Below are 16,849 nucleotides of genomic sequence, written 5' to 3'. Positions count from 1 at the left end.
AAAAAACCTTCCCTGAACCTCCTCTTTCCCTCTAGCTGCAGCCTTCTTTCTGTCTTCCCCCTCACAGCTGAATTTCTTGAAACAGTTGATGAATCTCCCACCTGCCACTTCCCAACGCACTGAAATCTGGCCGCCACCTGCCTTTTCTTTTCTGTGCTGACGTGGCCTCCTCCAGGAAGCCTTCCCTACTTCACTAGTCCTGATCCAGAAGCTGACCCTCATTCACAGCCAACTGATGTGACCTGAGAGCAGCCTTAGGCCTTAGCTGTCCCCGAATCTGCTGTGCCCCACACAGGGAGCCTGGCCTGGATGAGGTGCTCCCGTGGGACCAAAGCAGGGGTGCAGGGCAGCTCTGTCCTCCATCATCTCGTTTACCTTGAGAGGGACACTGCAGGGTGGGCAGAAGACAGGACCAGGAACAAGCGCCATCATCACACTCAAAGACACCTCTTTAAATACCAGCTGGAAGCAGCCTGGTTTCTGGGTGGGTGGAGTTGCCCTTCATTAGCAGGAACCACAGGGGACAGGAGCTTTGCACAGCCTGGGGGTGGGGAGGGGAGGCAGAGCCTGAGCTGGGGTGGGAGCAGGCAGCTCAGGGTCTGCCTGTCCCCATCGCACATGGCCCCCCGCATAGGGTCCAGGAGGAGCTGGGGGGCACCTCGCCCGTGTCCTTGCCCAGCACTGGGCATAAAGTGACATTTTCTATCTATAGCGCGGCTCCTACCCATTGTCTGTCCCTGCCAGGCAGCGAGCTCTGCAGAGGCAGGAGCCCCAGCTCTCTCCTGGTCCCCAGGGCCTGGCACGTTAGACCAGCAGTAAATGTCCACGGACGGACGGCTGGAGGGTGGGTCTATTCCCCGCTCCCCTGCACTGCTTCAGCTCCCCCTCCTTACACAGAGCGCTGGTCCGGGTCAGTTCTTAGCACCAGGCCTGGCTCGTGACTGCTGGGGTGTGCTCCTGTACCCCCAGAGCAGCCTGGATGCAGCTGAGTGGGGACACGCTGGCTCCCACCGACAGCCACAGGGGCTGGGCACTTGGGGAGCTCTGTGAGCAACTGGGTCCCCAGGAGACATTATCGATCCTCCCCGGGTCTTGGGCCGCCCATCCACAAAATGGGACCACAGCTTGTCCTCCCTGTGGGGAAGGGTTGCCAGACGGATGCATTAGAGGACTAAAGGGACCACAGCCCGCTTTGCTCTCAGCCTGGGGGCCATCCAGCCCTGGGTGCCCCCACCTGTTTGGCTTCACAGAAGGGGCAGAGGGAGCTGGATCTCAGCCCTGTTCTGCAGGCACCCCCTCCACCTCCCCGGGAAACCCGCTGCCCTTCCCCAGCCCTCCCTCCGCATGGCTTCCTGCTCCCTCCCCAGGCTTCAGCAACAGAAGGAACGGCCCCTCCCTCCTAGTGGAAATTCACACCCACAGCCCAACCAAGCTGTCTGCAGGGAGGAGGGTGGTGAGGAACGGGGAGCAGCTGCACAAACAGGAGGCTCCACGAGAGAGTGGACAGACGGACGGGGAGACGGAGCCCGGGTCTCCATCTGTGAGTGACAGCCGGGGGCCAGGTGGGTGCCAGCCCCACCCGGCTCCCGGCCCAGCCCTCGTGGGGTTCCGGGGGGAGGTCCTGAATGTGGTGGCAGTGGCCGGGCTGGTTGTGGTGAAGATGCCAATAGGTTGAGGAACAGAGGGGGCCCCGGGGTCCCAGTTGACCACTGGGGACAACTGAGAACACAGTGGGGGTGCTAGGCCAATCCTGGGGTCTCCATGAGTTGGTACTGGGGTGGTATGAACCGGCTGAGGCTCTGAGTGAGGGTCCTGTCCCGCCCCCTGCGAAGGTTCCCAGCCTGTCTTATAAATACTATGCTCCCGGACTCAGGGCTCCAGGCTCATGGCTGGGTCCACACTCCAGGTGCACTGCCACAAGGACAGGCCCAGCCTTCCCACCCCAGGACCCCTGCCCAGCCCAGGCCTGCCTGGCCTTCCTTCTGGTCTCTGCTGCCATGCCACCTCCTCCAAGAAGCCTCCCTTAGTCACCCTGCCACCAGGCCTCTCCCTGCAGGCCAGTCTGCACCACACCGCTTATCACTAAGCCTGCTCTCAGCATGCCCATCAGGTGACCCTGGGTCGCCCCTGTGCCACTCTTGGCCTCAGCGAGCTGCTAGTTTATAAGGCTGGCAGGTCTCTGGGGCGAGCTGGCTGGAGGCTGAGTTTAGGGGAGGGGACAGCCTACTGCAGTTCCTCCTAGTTCCCCCATCTGTGGACCGAGAAAGTGAGGTTCCTGTGCTCAAGCCAGAGGACTGGCAGAACCCTCGTCTGCCCTGTTCGTGCACGGCTCCAGCTTGATCAGCAGTTTCATGAGGGGGAATCAGAGCTCGTGGGAAGTGACCACTTGGTGCCAGCTCTAGGACAGAGAGAGGAGCCAGCCAGACCCCCGATCCCAGTCCAGGGGAAGCTCCCGGGGAGTCAGGGCTCTCTGGGGCCAAACAGACCATCATGGCCTCTTTTCAGGCGAAGAGAGAGGGGCGGAGGGGCGAGATCCTGAGGCCATCTGGCCCCTCTCTGTCTGGAGAAGGGAAGGGGACTCTCATATGAAGGACAGAGACTCTTACACGAAGGAAGGGGACTCTTACGCGACTCGGGGAGCCCCAGAAGGCACTTAAGCGTGTGTCCTTAAGGCAACCCTGCCCCAGCACCCATCATCCTGAGGGCCACGGTGGAGGGGGGCTGTGGGAAGGTGTCCCCCATGCAGGGACCTTCCCAGAAAGGAGGGCCTGACACTCAGGGATGCTGGAGCATTTGCGGGAGGAGGGGGGCGGGGACCGTCCCTTGCTGGGCATTGACTCCGAGCTCAGCGCTGTCTGAGCCTTCGGTCCGGGAGTCCGCTGAGTTCTCACGACCACGCGGACAGATGCAGAAGTGGAGGGCCAAACTGGTGAAGGCACAGCATTTGAACTCAAGTCGGGTCCAATTCCAGAGCCAGTTTCTCGTTCCTGCGTGCCACCCCCGGGCCTCTGTGGCGCACACGGTGCGCCCAGGTGCCCCCCACCCCCCCCATTGCTGGTCTGGAAGGGCGGCCGGGTCCTCCTGGGCCCGCTGTCCCCGCCCCGGCCTGTGCCGGCCCTCCTGGGCCCGCCATCCCCGCCCCGGCCTGTGAGCCACGGCGTGATCAGCTAATATCGGGCGGTGCCGTGTGCACTTGCAAGCCCATTAGCGTCCTGTTTTCCTAATACATGACAGACTATCACAGCCCCCAGTGGCGCTGCGTTTCTGAGCACTGTCCACCCACGGAGTTATGAATCCTCTCCTTCGGAGGCTGGCAGAGGGAGCGAGGCAGCTGAGCAGGGTGACCCGCTCGTTCTCCCCTGAGGGAACCCTGAGATGGGGCGGCCGGGGACCCAACTGTGTGCCCCTCACTTCTCACCTCGGCTCCTGGCCTGAGTACTCCTGACACTTAGGAGAAGAGGCAGCCCTGGGCAGGGCTCGGCCTGGACAGTAAGGTGGAGGTTAGGAGAGCCGGACCTGGTGACTGCTGCCCTGTATGCCAGGCCTGGCTGGGGGTGGGGGCGCACCTGTGCTGCGTACCTGGATGGTGGCTATCAGGGCAGGCCTCTCCCTCGGCAGCTGCCTGGTCCTTTCTGGCAGGGGCAGCAGATGCCCCCCCAGGCCCCGAGATGCTGTGAGGACACCAGGGAGGGGGGCAGCGGGGAGCCAGCAGCTGTTGGGTGTAGTGGGCAGGGCCCTGTAATTGGGCAGCCTGTTCCCAGATAAGGCGGATGACACTGAACAGCTTCCCGCTCCACGCGGCCTGCGGCCGCTCATTTCCTGCTCCCGCAGCCGGCGATGCCAATTACCTCGCCTCCTGCTCGCCAGCGGCGGCTTCTGGGGCTGCCAGACGATTCCTCTGTCATCGGCCAGGCCTGGATCCTCTCTGGAGAGCAGGCAGGCGGGTTTGGAGAGGGCCGCAGCGGGGTGAGTGGGGCCAGCAATGGGGATGGGGGCGGTAGCGGGCATGGTGAAGGTCGGGGTGTGACCCAGACCCAGGCCATCCCGGGAAGGCCCATTTCTTTCCCGGCCCCACCCCCAGAGCGGGTTCACCATTTGCTGAATGGGCTAAGGAGCTGGCGCGCTGGCATGTGAACAGAACGGACAGAGCTTTGCCCACCCCTGGCTTTCCAGTAGCATTCCCCAGTCTTGCCACTCCCCCATGACCCAGCCTGCTTTCTCTCTCTCCTGGGCGCCCCCCACCCCAGACGACCCTGAACATGTCACTGACCCCTCGGCATGCACTATCTGTAAAGTGGGGTGATGGAGGCAGTGCCCTGGCAGCAGGTGAGATGAGAGCTCAGGGTGGAGAGGGCAATTTCCTGCCTCAGCGCCCCACAATCGAGCCATGCCTGTTGGATGAGTTCGGGTACCCATTTTACACTGGGTAAACTGAGACTCCGGGCTTCCCAGGTGGCACTAGTGGTAAGTGCTGCGAATGCAGGAGACACAAGAGACACACGTTCGATCCCTGTGTCGGGAAGATCCCCTGGAGGAAGGGCATGGCTACCCACTCCAGTATTCTTGGCTGGAGAATCCCAATGGACAGAGGAGCCTGGCGGGCTACAGTCCACGGGGTTGCAAAGAGTCGGACAGGACCGAAGTGACTTAGCATGTAAACTGAGGCTCACCCAGGGGTTTGACTAGTGCTAAAGGTCCACGTGGAGTAGCCCCTGGTCCTTCTCCTCTGATGTGAGCCCTCCAGAAGATAGACCTGGGAGAAGAGAGAGGGAAAGGGCAGCTGGTTTGAGAGGAGCAAAGGTTGGCTCCAGACCACCATCACCCTGAGGGGGAGGTGGGAGAAGCACCTATGAGGTATGGTTTGTGAAGACGGAACACGCAGGTTCCAGCTCCACTTACGATGGCTGTGTCCAGCCACTGACTCCAGGGGTGGCGAGCCCCCAAGAGGGGTGGCACCAAGAGGGGTACTTGTATAGGGGGTGGGAGATGACCTGTTCTGTGGGGGCATTCCCGGGGCCTTCCACAGCTGGGCCAGGCGAGGTCTGGGTCCCCCACCCATACCTGCCTGCAAGGCACCCCCACTCTGACTGGAAGAACAGAGGCTGTGGGCAGGGAGGTGCCTAGATAGAGGGCCTGTGGGGGCAGCCCTGCGGTGGAGCACATAGGGAACCCGAGGTCTAGGCCCAGAGATGGGTAGGTCACCCGGCAGCTCCAGGCCCATCAAACTGAGGCCTTTCTCTCCAAGGTGTTTGGAATGCGCATTCGGAGGTGGAGCCCCGGCGAGCTCTGCTGGCCTTGGGGCGGGGCTCCAGCCACCGGCCCCCGCCCCCACCCCCCCACCCCCCGCCCCTAGCGCCCCGACTGCTGCTGGGGTGCTGGGGGGCGAGGGTCCCGGGTGGCCCCACAGGCCGGGAAGGGCTAGGAGGCGCAAGGATGGCTAGGGGCCCCCTCCCACACGGCGTGGGGAGGGGGAAGCGGGTGACCAACTCCCTAAGGGGCAACTAACAGACCAATTAAGCTGCCAATAAAAATTTTAATCAAGTAATAATGCACCTTACTTTGTTTAATTAGTGTTCTGTCAAGTGAATGAATATTTAAGGCGCGGGTGGCGGTGCCAGCATCTGCCCAGCGGGCAGAAAGGCCGAGCCCACATTTCAATCGTCCTGACAGCTCTCCGCCCAGGGCACCGATTGCCGATACCGCCACCCGGGAGGCCCAGGGGCTGCACTCCCCCGCCTCAATTTTCTCATCTGTCAAATGGGAGCAAGAGTCCAGGAGAGGTCTAACAGTCCTTAAAAAAAAAAAAAAAAAAAAAAAACCTTGATTTTTTTTTTTTTTTTTTTTTCTGGAATCCCAGAGTTCCAAGTGGGTGCGGAAGGCCTGAGACCGCAATGTGCTATCCCCAAGTTTACAGGGCCCAGGACGCCCAGAGTCTGTCAGAGGTGTGGCTACAAGGTCAGAACAGTGTGCGCCTGGTGGGAGTACCCGGAGAAGACCCCAGCCCCGCGATACCCTGGGAGGTGGCCCCTCCTCACCCCCCCAAGCCGTCCTCAGGCCTGTGAGATCCAGGCAAGGACTGTCTAGGCTATCCTTTCATTCATTCAGCTTGGGGGCTTGATCTCTGTGCCCCGCCCAGTGTATCTTTCCTGGGACAATTCAGGACGTGCGCTGCATCTCCAAGGCCGGGTCTTGGAACGCTGCCCCCGGTCGCTCCCCTTCCCCACGCCTCTCGGCCACGGCGGGTGTGGGCGGCGGACCCAAGCCCTTGGCGCCTAGCGTGTCAGCCCGCCCACCCTGCGGGGCTTATTTGCATATTCATACCCTGGGCGGGCATGCGCATCGCATCGTCTCCGGGTGGGCGGCGGGGTATCCTTTACCCGAGGCCTGTTCCTCCCTTTTCTTTATGGAGAGTGCCCGGCGCCCCTCCACCGCTCTCCCCAACCACCTGAGAGCCTCGTGCTGGAAGGACTTTGGTAATTATTTGTTTCAGTTGAGCTGTTTTCAGTCTAGGCTAGGCTGAGTCTTGTAATGAGTATGGATTTGCCAGTAAATAAGTCCCCCGCTTCTAACCCCTGTAATAAATGCATTTGGAGTAATCTGGCTATCACGCGGTGTAATTGCTGGCTGTCAGGGCAGATGGATGCGCCGCGCGCTGACTTTGCTGCCGTCCGCCCTTCCTTCACGCTAGGCCTCCGTCCCGCCCCCAGCTGGAGGTGAGGGCCCTTCTGCTAGTGGAGAGGAGCAGGCCTGGCCTGCTGCGACGCCAGGCCAGCCTCCGGAGCCTCGGGTCACTCCTTGCGCCGGCTCGGGCTTTCTAAGTCATCTGCCTCTAACACCGTAGCCAGGGCCTTGTTCGAAATGCATGGTCCTGGGTGTTGCCCCCCCCCCCCCCCCCCCCCCCCCCGCCCCCGGCCAATTTGCAGGATTGAATTATCTGTGGGTGGGATAATCTGCATTTTAAAACATCTTTCTAGGCCCCAGTTTAGGCAGCCGGGGCACTTTTACAAGCATCCCTTAGTGGAATATCAAGTCCAGTTTACTTTTCAAAGGAGTAACCAACACACCCAGGTACCTGGCCACTCCATCACCCATCCTTTCCATTCCTTCTGTTGGCTAACTTTCCAAATACTGCCTTGCTCATGCCTCTGAGACTCTGTCCAAGCCTCTGCGTGGCATGCCTTGGCCCCTTCTCTACCTGGATGACTGCCTGGCCTTGCTCAAAGGCCCCCTCTTAAGTAAAGCCTTCTCCAACTTCCCTAGACAGGGGTCCCTCCTCTTCACTCCTCCGGCTGGGCATGCAGTTGTCTTCCTACACAAGCGCCTGGTCCCGCCACCCTATGAAGGCTGCGCCTTCCCCTTGCTTCTCCAAGCAGCCCCCTGCACCCTGCACAGTGCCTGGCATGCAGTAGGCGCTCAATCACGGAACAAGTGATGAGCCGAGTTTGTGGGCCGACTTGGACTGGGCTTATCTCGAATCCCAGGTCTCCTATCTGCCAAGTCCTCCGCCCACACCCTGGGACCACCTGGATGTGGACAGGGCACATCCCACCACCTACGAGGCTGAGGGAAATGTCACAGGTTCCAGCCAGTTCGGCCCAGCCTCCTCCTGCATGCTGGCACCCACACTGGGGTGAGAGTGAGGTTCTTGAAACAACTCGGTCAGCACGTCCTGAACACCCACCCCATGCAGGCTCGGTTCCAGGCGTGGGGTGGGGGGTGGGGGTGGAGCCACACTGACAAGCTGTCATTCCATGAGACTTGCACATGGACACCCCAGCCGCAAGGGGACAAGGCCCCATCTCCTGCCCTCCCTCCTCGCGCTGACGAGGTTAAGCTGGTGGGAGGGCTCAGGAGCTCAGTCGCTGTGGTGCAGTCTCCTTCCGAATGGAGCCTTTCAGTGCAGTGTGGGCAATGGAAAGGCCACGGCTGAGTGGTCGAGGGCACAGACGCAGGAGCGGGGCGGACGCAGGCTCTGTGTGCCCTGGGGCTGGTCGCGGAACCGCACTGTGCGTCAGGTTCCTCACCGGAGCAGTGTGGAGAGTGTTCCTCCTAGGGTTAATATTGCCCGCGGGAGTTAACAGTTATAAACACCTGGAAGACTGCCTGTTCTTCGGAAGTGCCACTCGTGCGTCAACTAAAAACACCCCGCATCTATAGCAGATGTCAGGGCAGCCCAAGGAATGAAGGAAGGAGAGGAGGAAGACTCGCAGGGGAGGGGACGTTCTGCTTCTTCCTGAAGGATCAACAGGAGTTCACCAAGGCATGAGAGGAGGGCAGTCAGTCTCCAGGCCCCCAAGAAGCCCCCATTACTGGCCAGTGACCCTCCCAGCAGCTCTTTCCCCTCTGCTTGCTGAAACCCTTGTGGGAATAAAACCCCCTGGACATGAGTGAGGGGTGGGTGACATGGGTCTGTGTGCCGGAGGGGGCGGGAAGTGGTGGGTAGCAGGGACAGGCCTCGCCGTGTGCTGAATCCGGCTCCCCCTACACGGGCAGCGAGGCTGGTTCTCTCGCCTGCCTGTCAGCCAGCAATCATGTTTAATAAAGGCCCCAAATTAGACAGCCGAGCATAAGCACCTTCGGTCTAACAATGCAATTAGCACAGACAAAGCCTCCCGCTTCCTCCCTGGCCCCAGAGAGGGTGGCAGAGGGCAGGGGACGAGCCGGGCCCTCCCCAGCGAGCTGTGGAGAGGTTTGAAAAGGAACCGGTGATAGACGAAGAGGTGACAATGAATCGCATCCCAGTGACGGCGCCCCTTGTTGTCAGGCGGCCACGGGGAGAGAGCGCATCTCGCTGGATCTTTGTAGGTTATCTGGCTTTGAACAGGGACACCCACACATACCTGAGGTGCGCCCTCTGAGCCCCTCAGTCTCTCTGAGCCCCTCTGTCCTGCATCTTCTCTCTTGTCTTCTGAGGACAGATGCAGGCTGGGTTTACATGAATAAAACATCAGCAAAGTGGGGGGGAAAATTCCCAAACTGCACAGCCTGGGCTTGGGGGACAGAAAGCAAGCAAGCAAGCGATGCCAGCTCCGTGTGCAGCCCTGCGGGTGCCAGGGGTAGGTGTCTCACTCAGGGAGGGTCTGCTTGTTCTGGGTAGATGTGTCCAGTGCCTCTGGCTCCACAGGGAGGGGGCATGGGGCCTGGGAGGCTAATCCGTGTCCACAGTGGGGCCAGGGCCCCAGGGGCCTGACTCCTTAACTTTGGCCTTCTGCAACTGGAACAAGCGGTCTCTTGTTTTCTCTTGGCCAAGTTGCCAGAGCCCTCCGGCCTCAGGCCTGCCCTGGCTGGGCCTGTGGGCCGGGTGTGTGTGTGTGCGTGACACACACGAGACCTGCTGGCTGGTTGTGGCGTCTCCTCTCCAGCCCCGTGAAAACCCAGAGCGCGTCCCGACAGCGTCAAGAGCAGGGGCAGAGGGTGCGGCCTCTGGCCAGACATGGAACAGTCCAGAGTAGAGAGCACTCAGCTCCCCGCTCCCCTCTCCCCTGCCTCGCCAGAAGGCAGCGAGGCCTGACACCCATTCCCAGAGAAGGCTGGCGGAGAGGGGGCTGCCAGACAACACCCGGGGCACTCATGGCCAGGAGCCCAGAGTTTCACTGAGACCCTAATCAATCATGTGTTCATTCCTTCCTTCCTTTCCTTCAATCACCGAGTGCCTCCAGAGCCCACCCAGGACACGCCAGCCAGGCAGGAGGGACACCGTGGTCCCTGAGATGGATTTGGGTCCTGTCCTCCCCCCTGCCCAGTGCAGTCTAGTGGGGGGACAGGCCAGACATGGGGCAGTGACGGTGCTGGGGACATGGACTGTCACGAAGGAAACCGTAACAGGCGCCCGGCGTGGGGCTCCGAAAGGCTTTCCAGAGCAGAAGTGGGCTAGACGTGGATCTGGAGGTGGGGCGGTGGTGCTGGCCGAGGAAAGGGCTGCAGGACAGCATTTCAGGAGAAGGGCCAGGGTAGGAGAGGCTCAGTGGTGAAGGGGCAGAGGTCAAGAGTTGGGGGAACGCTGAGCGTGAGCGGTGAGGCAGAGGGCAGCGGGCTGGGGCAGGGTGGTGGCAGGCCACGTGCAGGAGGCTGAGCTTTGCTCAGAGGTGGCTGGGGGCTTGGAGGGCTGTAAGCAGGGACTGACGTGGTCAGATCTGCCTTTTAAGCTTTCCCTCCTCTCCTTCCTCCCCTCCCAAACCCAACATTCATGAAGGCCGTGGTGAATGTGGCAGAGTGTGTGCTTGTCCTGAGTTGCTGCTGCTGCTAAGTCTCTTCAGTCGTGTCCGATTGTGCAACCCCATAGATGGCAGCCCGCCAGGCTCCCCTGTCCCTGGGATTCTCCAGGCAAGAACACTGGAGTGGGGTGCCATTTCCTCCTCCAATGCGTGAAAGTGAAAGTGAAGTCGCTCAGTCATGTCTGACTCTTAGCACCCTCATGGACTGCAGCCTACCAGGCTCCTCCATCCATGGGATTTTCCAGGCAAGAGTACTGAAGTGGGTGCCATTGCCTTCTCTGTGTCCCGAGTTAGAGAAGGTTTAAAAGATGAAAAAGATTCCACCGACGCTGGGTGCACAACCAGCTGGTGGGAGAGGATGTAGTAAGGTTCACTGCAGCACTACGAGAGCACTACTCATCCTGCCTCAGGAAGGCTTCCCAGAGGAGGTGACCTCTGAGGGGGCACTGATGGATGAATAGGAGTTTGCCAAGTGGCTCTAAAGGTGTATTTAAAGAGCTACTCTCCTGGGGACATGTCTGCCTCTAGGAAGCGTGAGAGCATGGGGAGACAGACTGCTTCCAGGTGCTTCTGCACACTTGGAGCCACTTCATCCTCACAAGGCTCCTCTGAGGACGCATCTTACAGAAGGGCTGCTTGCCTGGAAAGCAGACAGCCTGAGATCACTCAGCTGGAGAGCAGCAGAGCCGGGATTCAGACCCAGGCATCCGGCGGCAGTGCCCACACTGATCACCAGGGGCCCTGCTCTCCTGTGCACAGGACCCTGCTGTGTCCATCCCTGCCAGGCACTGCTAAGGAGGGGCCGGAGCGTCACCAAAATCCCAGCCCCTCCCCCATGCTGGGCGGACCCTGGGGAGACCAGTGGGGAGTCCAGTGACTCCCAGTGACCAGTGTCCTGGTCCATTTGCCAGGAGCTAGCAGCTTCCCAGCTGGTTTAAAGGGCAGAATCTGAGTCTTGTTTCCTCCTGAGCTGGGACTGGCTTGGCTGAATGCAGCTGGGGGTAAGGCAGGCTGGATGGTGGTGGGTGGGAAGCCAGGGCGCCCACCTGTAGGGGCAGGCAGGGCTAGGACATGGGCGGGGAGAGCCTTGCTGGGCACCCGCCGGCCTGATGGGCACCCACCGGCCTGATGGGCACCCGCCGGCCCAATGGGCACAGCAGCTTCGTCAACAGAACACTGGGCCTCCTCCCCGCTGCTCGGTCTTCCCTGGAGAGTGGTGAGGGGGAGTCCATTATCAGGCAAATAGCAGCTACTGATGTGAAAATGAAATATAGATTCAATACCTGTGCCTTTCGGCTCACAAATCATGCCCCCGGCCCAGGGACAGCCAGCACAGACGCCAGCTCAGACAACAGAACAAGGGAGAGCAGACCTCAGCTACCCCCCAAGTTGCCAACAGTTCTCCCTGGGGCTGGGGACCCAAAGCAGAGACCAGGCTCTGGCTCCCTGCTGCCCGCAGGGGGTGATGGCTGGTGGCTCTTGCACACACATCACCTGGTGTCCCCAGCACAAGCCCAGGAAAGGAGCTGCCCCAGTCTGCAGCATCGGACTCAGGCGGCCCTTGGGGGCCTGGCAGGCAGGCATGGCCCCACCTGGGAATTGGGGGTGGCTCCAGAGATGTTGGGCTTCCCAGGTGGCACTAGTGGTAAAGAACCCGCCTACCAAAGCAAGAGATGGAAGAGACACCAGTTTGATCCCTGGGTTGGGAAGATCCCCTGGAGGAGGGCATGGCAACCCACTCCAGTATTCTTGCCTGGAGAGTCCCATGGACAGAGGAGCCTGCGGACTGCCGTATGTAGGGTTGCAGAGCCGGACACGTGCACACACACCAGAGCTGTTTGCTTTGTAGACTGTGGGTGGCTACCACCCCCTGCACCCCCAAGATGGGCACTGAGGGGTCCCGGAGGAGCTGAGCGGCCCACTTCCTGCTCCCGTCCATATAGCCTGCATTCGCTCGACTTTTACGAGTGGGCTGGCAGTGAACTCATCCCCGTTACAATGCACTCAGGGACCCTGACAACTAATTTAATTTAAAACAGCCTGGCAATAAAAGCTCAGAACGGAAAACCACCGAGTCTTGGGGGTTATTTAACAAATTGCCTCACAGATAAATACATTAAAATGATTCTCAAACCAGAGTTGTGTGAAGTTAGAGTAAAATTAAGAAAGTCGAATCAAAATGTAAATTAATGGTGTTGAGATACAGCGTTTGAATTGGCAGGAGTCATGGAAGGGGAGTGTTGGCAGGGGCCCTGCCTTCTGTTCAGGTGACATGGCGCCTCCGGGCAGTGCCAGAAACCCCTTCTGTGCCAGGCGTTGGGGAGCTGGGGGCGAGGTGGCCCCAGCCACACCCAGCATCCTGCCAGGCCCACCCTTCCACCTTGGGGGACACTTAGACCTACCAGCCCTGCAGATACCCTGGCTGGTTCGCTCCCTGCCGCTGGGCCAGCTTTCATCATGCCCCAACCTTTCAAAACGGAGGTGTCCATCACACCTGTGCTGCCAGCTGGCATCAGGAACTAAGGGATATTGGGCATGTAAGGCCTGGTGCAGCGTGGAGCCTGGGATGATGATGGAGGCTGTTATCACTGTCACATGTATTTCCTGCTGAGTGAGTCTCAGATCACCCTGCAAAGCTTGCAAGGCCAGCGTTCCCATTCGACTGACAAGTAAACTGAGGCCAGGGAGGCACAGGCAGAAACAGGAAGGGCTCTGCATGCTGAAGGGCTTTTGCCTTCATCTCTTCCAGCCAGCATGGAGGGTCCTGGTTTCACTTCTCTGGCTGTGTCTCTGTTTCATTCCCTGCTGAGGGTGGAGGAGCTGGGGCTGGGCTAGCTGCCAGCCTGGTGCTCAGGTGTGGGCCGCACCCCCTGATGGGAACGCTCTCCTCCACTGTGGGCCTATGCCCCCAAGCAGCCCTCCCAGCCTGGCCAGGGTCAGCCTCTGGGCTTAGCCAGAGGTGCTCAGAACTGTAGGGGACTTGGCGGGAGATGGTAACCCCCTCTTTTCTCCAGGTTGGAGCGGCCCCAGGTGCCGACAGGCAGCCTTGGGAATCTTATCTGGAGCTGCCTTTCTTGATAGTGCCACCAGCTAATCAATCTGGGAGAGAAGAGAAGGCGGAATCCCCAGGGAACAGCGGCAGGGCGGGGTGAGGAAGGACAGGGCAGGAGACAGAGCCTAGGAGATGGGAAGTGGTGGGAGCGTGAGAATGCAGGCGACCCGCTCCCCCAGCCGGAGGAGGGGCAGAAGAGGGAGGCAGGGAGAGCAGTAAGGCACTGGGTGTGTGTGTGTGTGTGTGTGTGTGTACGCGCGCGCGCGCCCCCGCGAGCTAGGGGGTGCGGTGGATGTCTTCACCTGGAATCACAGCCCATCACAGCTCTGAACCAGGAGGGGCAGGCGCTGCCAGGCCTGGCCGAGGTGCAGCCTGTCCGCTGTCTGTGCCTGGTGGGGTGGGCGGCCTCCCTGGTCCGCTCCAGGAGGGGGTGGGTCTTACGTGAGCACAGCCCCTGGAAGCCTGGGTGGGGAGGTGGGGGTCGTCACCCCCTCACAAGTAGCCCTCCCAGATGTGGGGCCAGTGTGCGGGGTGGGGCTGCAGTGGCTGGACCCCCGACCTGGGCAGCAGGAGGCAGTCCCCTCCCTGTAGAGACACGTGCAGAGCAGGGCGCCCACGTGGGAGGGGGCACGGTGACACCCCTGAGCCTGGTCTGGGCAGCCGGTCCCCTCAATGCTTCACCATGAACCCCTGCGAACTCATGGTGCTGCCGATGCAACAAGCAACTTATTGACAGTCATTAAGTCTTTAGCAAATGGTTTCGGGAGAAAAAATAGCCATGACGAGGATTTATCTTGGGCGCCCATCCCAGACCTCAGCAATGAAGGAACGTGCTCCCCTGACCCCCACCCTCCTCTGGCGCAGGATCCAGGTCCTTTTGCAGGGGAGCAGAGTGGTTGAGGGGAGACCTGTTGGAAGCTGGGGGGCTGGGGCAGAGGCGTTGGCAGGTACCAAGCTCTCTGCTAAGGGCTCCCGGCATCTCAGTCCTCACGGTGGCCTTAGGGAGAAGATGCTATTATTATAATATCCCTTCTACACACGTGGCAACTGAGACGCCCGCCAGTTCGTGTGGTCAGGGTCATACAGCTGGTGGGTGACAGAGATGGGAACTGAATTCCTGCTGTACTGTGAGGTGACTGAGACCCACAGAGCTGCATCGGAGGGCTAGGATTCTCCTGGCCTTGGGCAAGCCCCAGAGCCTTTCTGAGCTGGGGTTTCCTCTCCTGTGAAATGGCTGGGCTAGGCGTGGGGAGGAAATGCGTGGGAAGTGTCTGAAAAACTATAAAATGCCAGACACATAAGAGGCTTCCGGAAGCTTCCCCATCCTGCATGCAGGTGAATGGAGGGTCACCTGAGGGCCAGTGGCAGGTCTGGGCAGGATCCGACCCGCCGACTGCTCGGGGGAAGGTCTGTGCTGCCGCAGTGAGGAAGGAAACACCAAAACTAACTTGGCATGCTGGGGCCGCGGGGCCGCCCACCTGATCGGGGCAGATTTAACAGGACTTTGAAAAATAAAAAATGTCAAACAGCAAACCGCTGCCCGCTCCTCCCGCTGCAATAAAAATGGATTTATTTGTTCGTAGAATGAAATTTAATAACTTTGGTGGGAGATGAGGCGTGAACAATAATAGTTTTTTTTTTTGCTCTTTGACATTTTGGGGGGGAGACGGGGAGGAGGAGTCGGGGGTGGGGGCGGCCCGTCTGGGACACTGTTGGGGAAGGGGATGCTGGGGTCAGCGTCCTTGAGGGGCTGTGCTCCTCCGTGCGCTGAGGAGAGCGGCCTGTAGTCACTGCTGCCAAGAGCAGTGCATGCACTTCGTCAAACCTTCCCGTTTCCTGTGCTGGCCACAGTCGGCCCTGGGTTCTCCCTGAGCTCCCGTGTGGGACTCCAGGCTTTTGCCCTGCGGGGGCCCTCCGCCTGGGGTGGCTTTCTGCCTTTGTCAAAAAGTTCTACTCATCCTTCAGAGGTCCCTCAGAAAACTCCTTCCAGGCTCCCAGGGCACCCCTAGCTGAAAGCAGCCTTCCAGCCCCCCAGACCCCCCCACACCCATGAGAGTGATAGTGAAAGTGAAAGTGAAGTAGCTCAGTCGTGTCAGACTCTTTACTACCCCATGGACTGTAACCTGCCAGGCTCCTCCGTCCATGGGATTCTCCAGGCAAGACTACTGGAGCAGATTGCCATTCCCTTCTCCAGGGGATCTTCCCCACCCAGGGATCGAACCCGGGTCTACTGCACTGCAGGCAGACTCTTTACCGTCTGAGCTACCAGGAAACCCCACTCCTCTACATCCCTCTATTAGCACCAGCTCTCAATTTCTACCCACCACAGAGCAGCTGTCTGGCAATAAGTACTGAATGAACGCATGAGTGAAGGTTACGACCGCAGACCCAGTGTCTACCTTTCCCTGTAACCCGGTACGGCCAGGGCCAGGCTGAGGCCAAGAACAGAGTCCCTTTGCCAACTGGGCTGGGTCCAACCCGGGGCCTTCCCCAGACCCGGGGCACCTGTTCCTGGCAGCTTCTGCTCCTCCTATGGCACCTCTCTGGACCTCGGCTTCCCCGTCTCCGAAGTGGTTGGGGGTGGGGGGCGTCTCCACGGGACCGGTGCCGTTTGTCCAGCAGGAGACCCAAGGGTCAGGCGAGGCAGGAGACTGGGCCTGTGGGAGGCCCTGAGTCGGGACTCACCAGGGCAGGCTGAACACAGGGGTTTGGGAGTGGTGGGAGGCCTGGGAGGGCGCCACAAGGAGCCCCTCAACCCTCCCAGTGGCGCTTCCAGCTCCAGGCTCCGAGAGGCCTGAGCGGCCGAGGGGGACGAGCCGGCTCCTGCGCTGTGCCGGCAGGTCGATAACAAAACAAACGCACTATTGACCGACCGCGCACTAAATCCTCCCGGCAGACAAGATGATGTGCGCCCGAATCGACTGCGGAACTCGTAACCCGCGCGGCCCTACCCCGCCCGCAGCCAGAAAAGTGGGCAGGGCGGCGGCCTAGAGGCCGGGGGGCGGGGCCGGGGCGCCGGCGAGGAGGGGCGGTCCTGCCCCGCGCTGGGCGGGGCACCGGGAGGCAGGCCTCGGACCGCAGACGTTTAGGGGCGGCACCGGGAGGAGGCTTCCGAAGTCAAAAGTGCAGGGATCCCAGAAGCTAAAATTAGGAGGTCAGCTGATCCAGCTCTTTTGTTTTTAATTAAAATAATTACATAACATCAGATAAACACAAAAAATAACACGTGGCATCTCTGTAAGTCAGGAAGCATAATGATAAACCATACATTCTGAACCCACCATGCAAATTAAGCCCAGCGGTTAAATGCCCAGACTGCTGGGTTAAAATACCGGCTCTGCCACTTCCCGCTGTGTGGCCCTAGACTCGTTGCCTCACCTCTCTGTGCCTTAGTCTGCACAACCTAAGGTGGGGTAATAAAGGGCAACCCCCCACCCCCCACCCTGGCGATCCGGTTGTTCCGAGGATGAAATCAGTTCAGATTTCGAAAGAGCAACTGCTCCCCGTCGAATCTGGGATTTCTTTCTTTGCTTCCTGTTGCAGTTTCACTCCACGTGTGGCCCAGGGGCCCCTCACCTGATCT

At 60.1% G+C, this 16,849-nt stretch overlaps 2 protein-coding genes across 7 annotated transcripts in view; one reads left to right on the top strand and one right to left on the bottom strand.

Annotated features, from left to right (window-relative positions):
- Positions 1-16,849, bottom strand: part of MACROD1 (MACRO domain containing 1) — a 155,094-nt gene that overhangs the window by 51,942 nt on the left and 86,303 nt on the right. The gene's annotated exons all lie outside the window — the stretch shown is intronic.
- The window catches only part of FLRT1 (fibronectin leucine rich transmembrane protein 1), an 86,929-nt gene that overhangs the window by 17,675 nt on the left and 52,405 nt on the right, over positions 1-16,849 (top strand). Inside the window, exons 1-2 of one of the 5 annotated variants that reach the window (XM_027532568.1) lie at positions 1,401-1,540; positions 5,858-5,955. The exons of 1 other annotated variant lie outside the window; for it this stretch is intronic. The gene's annotated coding sequence lies outside the window, so the exon portion shown is untranslated. Of the gene's footprint in view, positions 1-1,400; positions 1,563-3,029; positions 3,967-5,857; positions 5,956-16,849 lie in introns of those variants that run through there. 3 more of the 5 variants (XM_027532565.1, XM_027532566.1, XM_027532567.1) reach the window with 3 other exon arrangements.

Source organism: Bos indicus x Bos taurus, chromosome 29 (assembly GCF_003369695.1).
Source record: "Bos indicus x Bos taurus breed Angus x Brahman F1 hybrid chromosome 29, Bos_hybrid_MaternalHap_v2.0, whole genome shotgun sequence".
NCBI classification, from domain to species: domain Eukaryota; kingdom Metazoa; phylum Chordata; class Mammalia; order Artiodactyla; family Bovidae; genus Bos; species Bos indicus x Bos taurus.
Note: the sequence above shows the minus strand (reverse complement) of the source record. Positions and strands in the feature narration are given on the sequence as shown.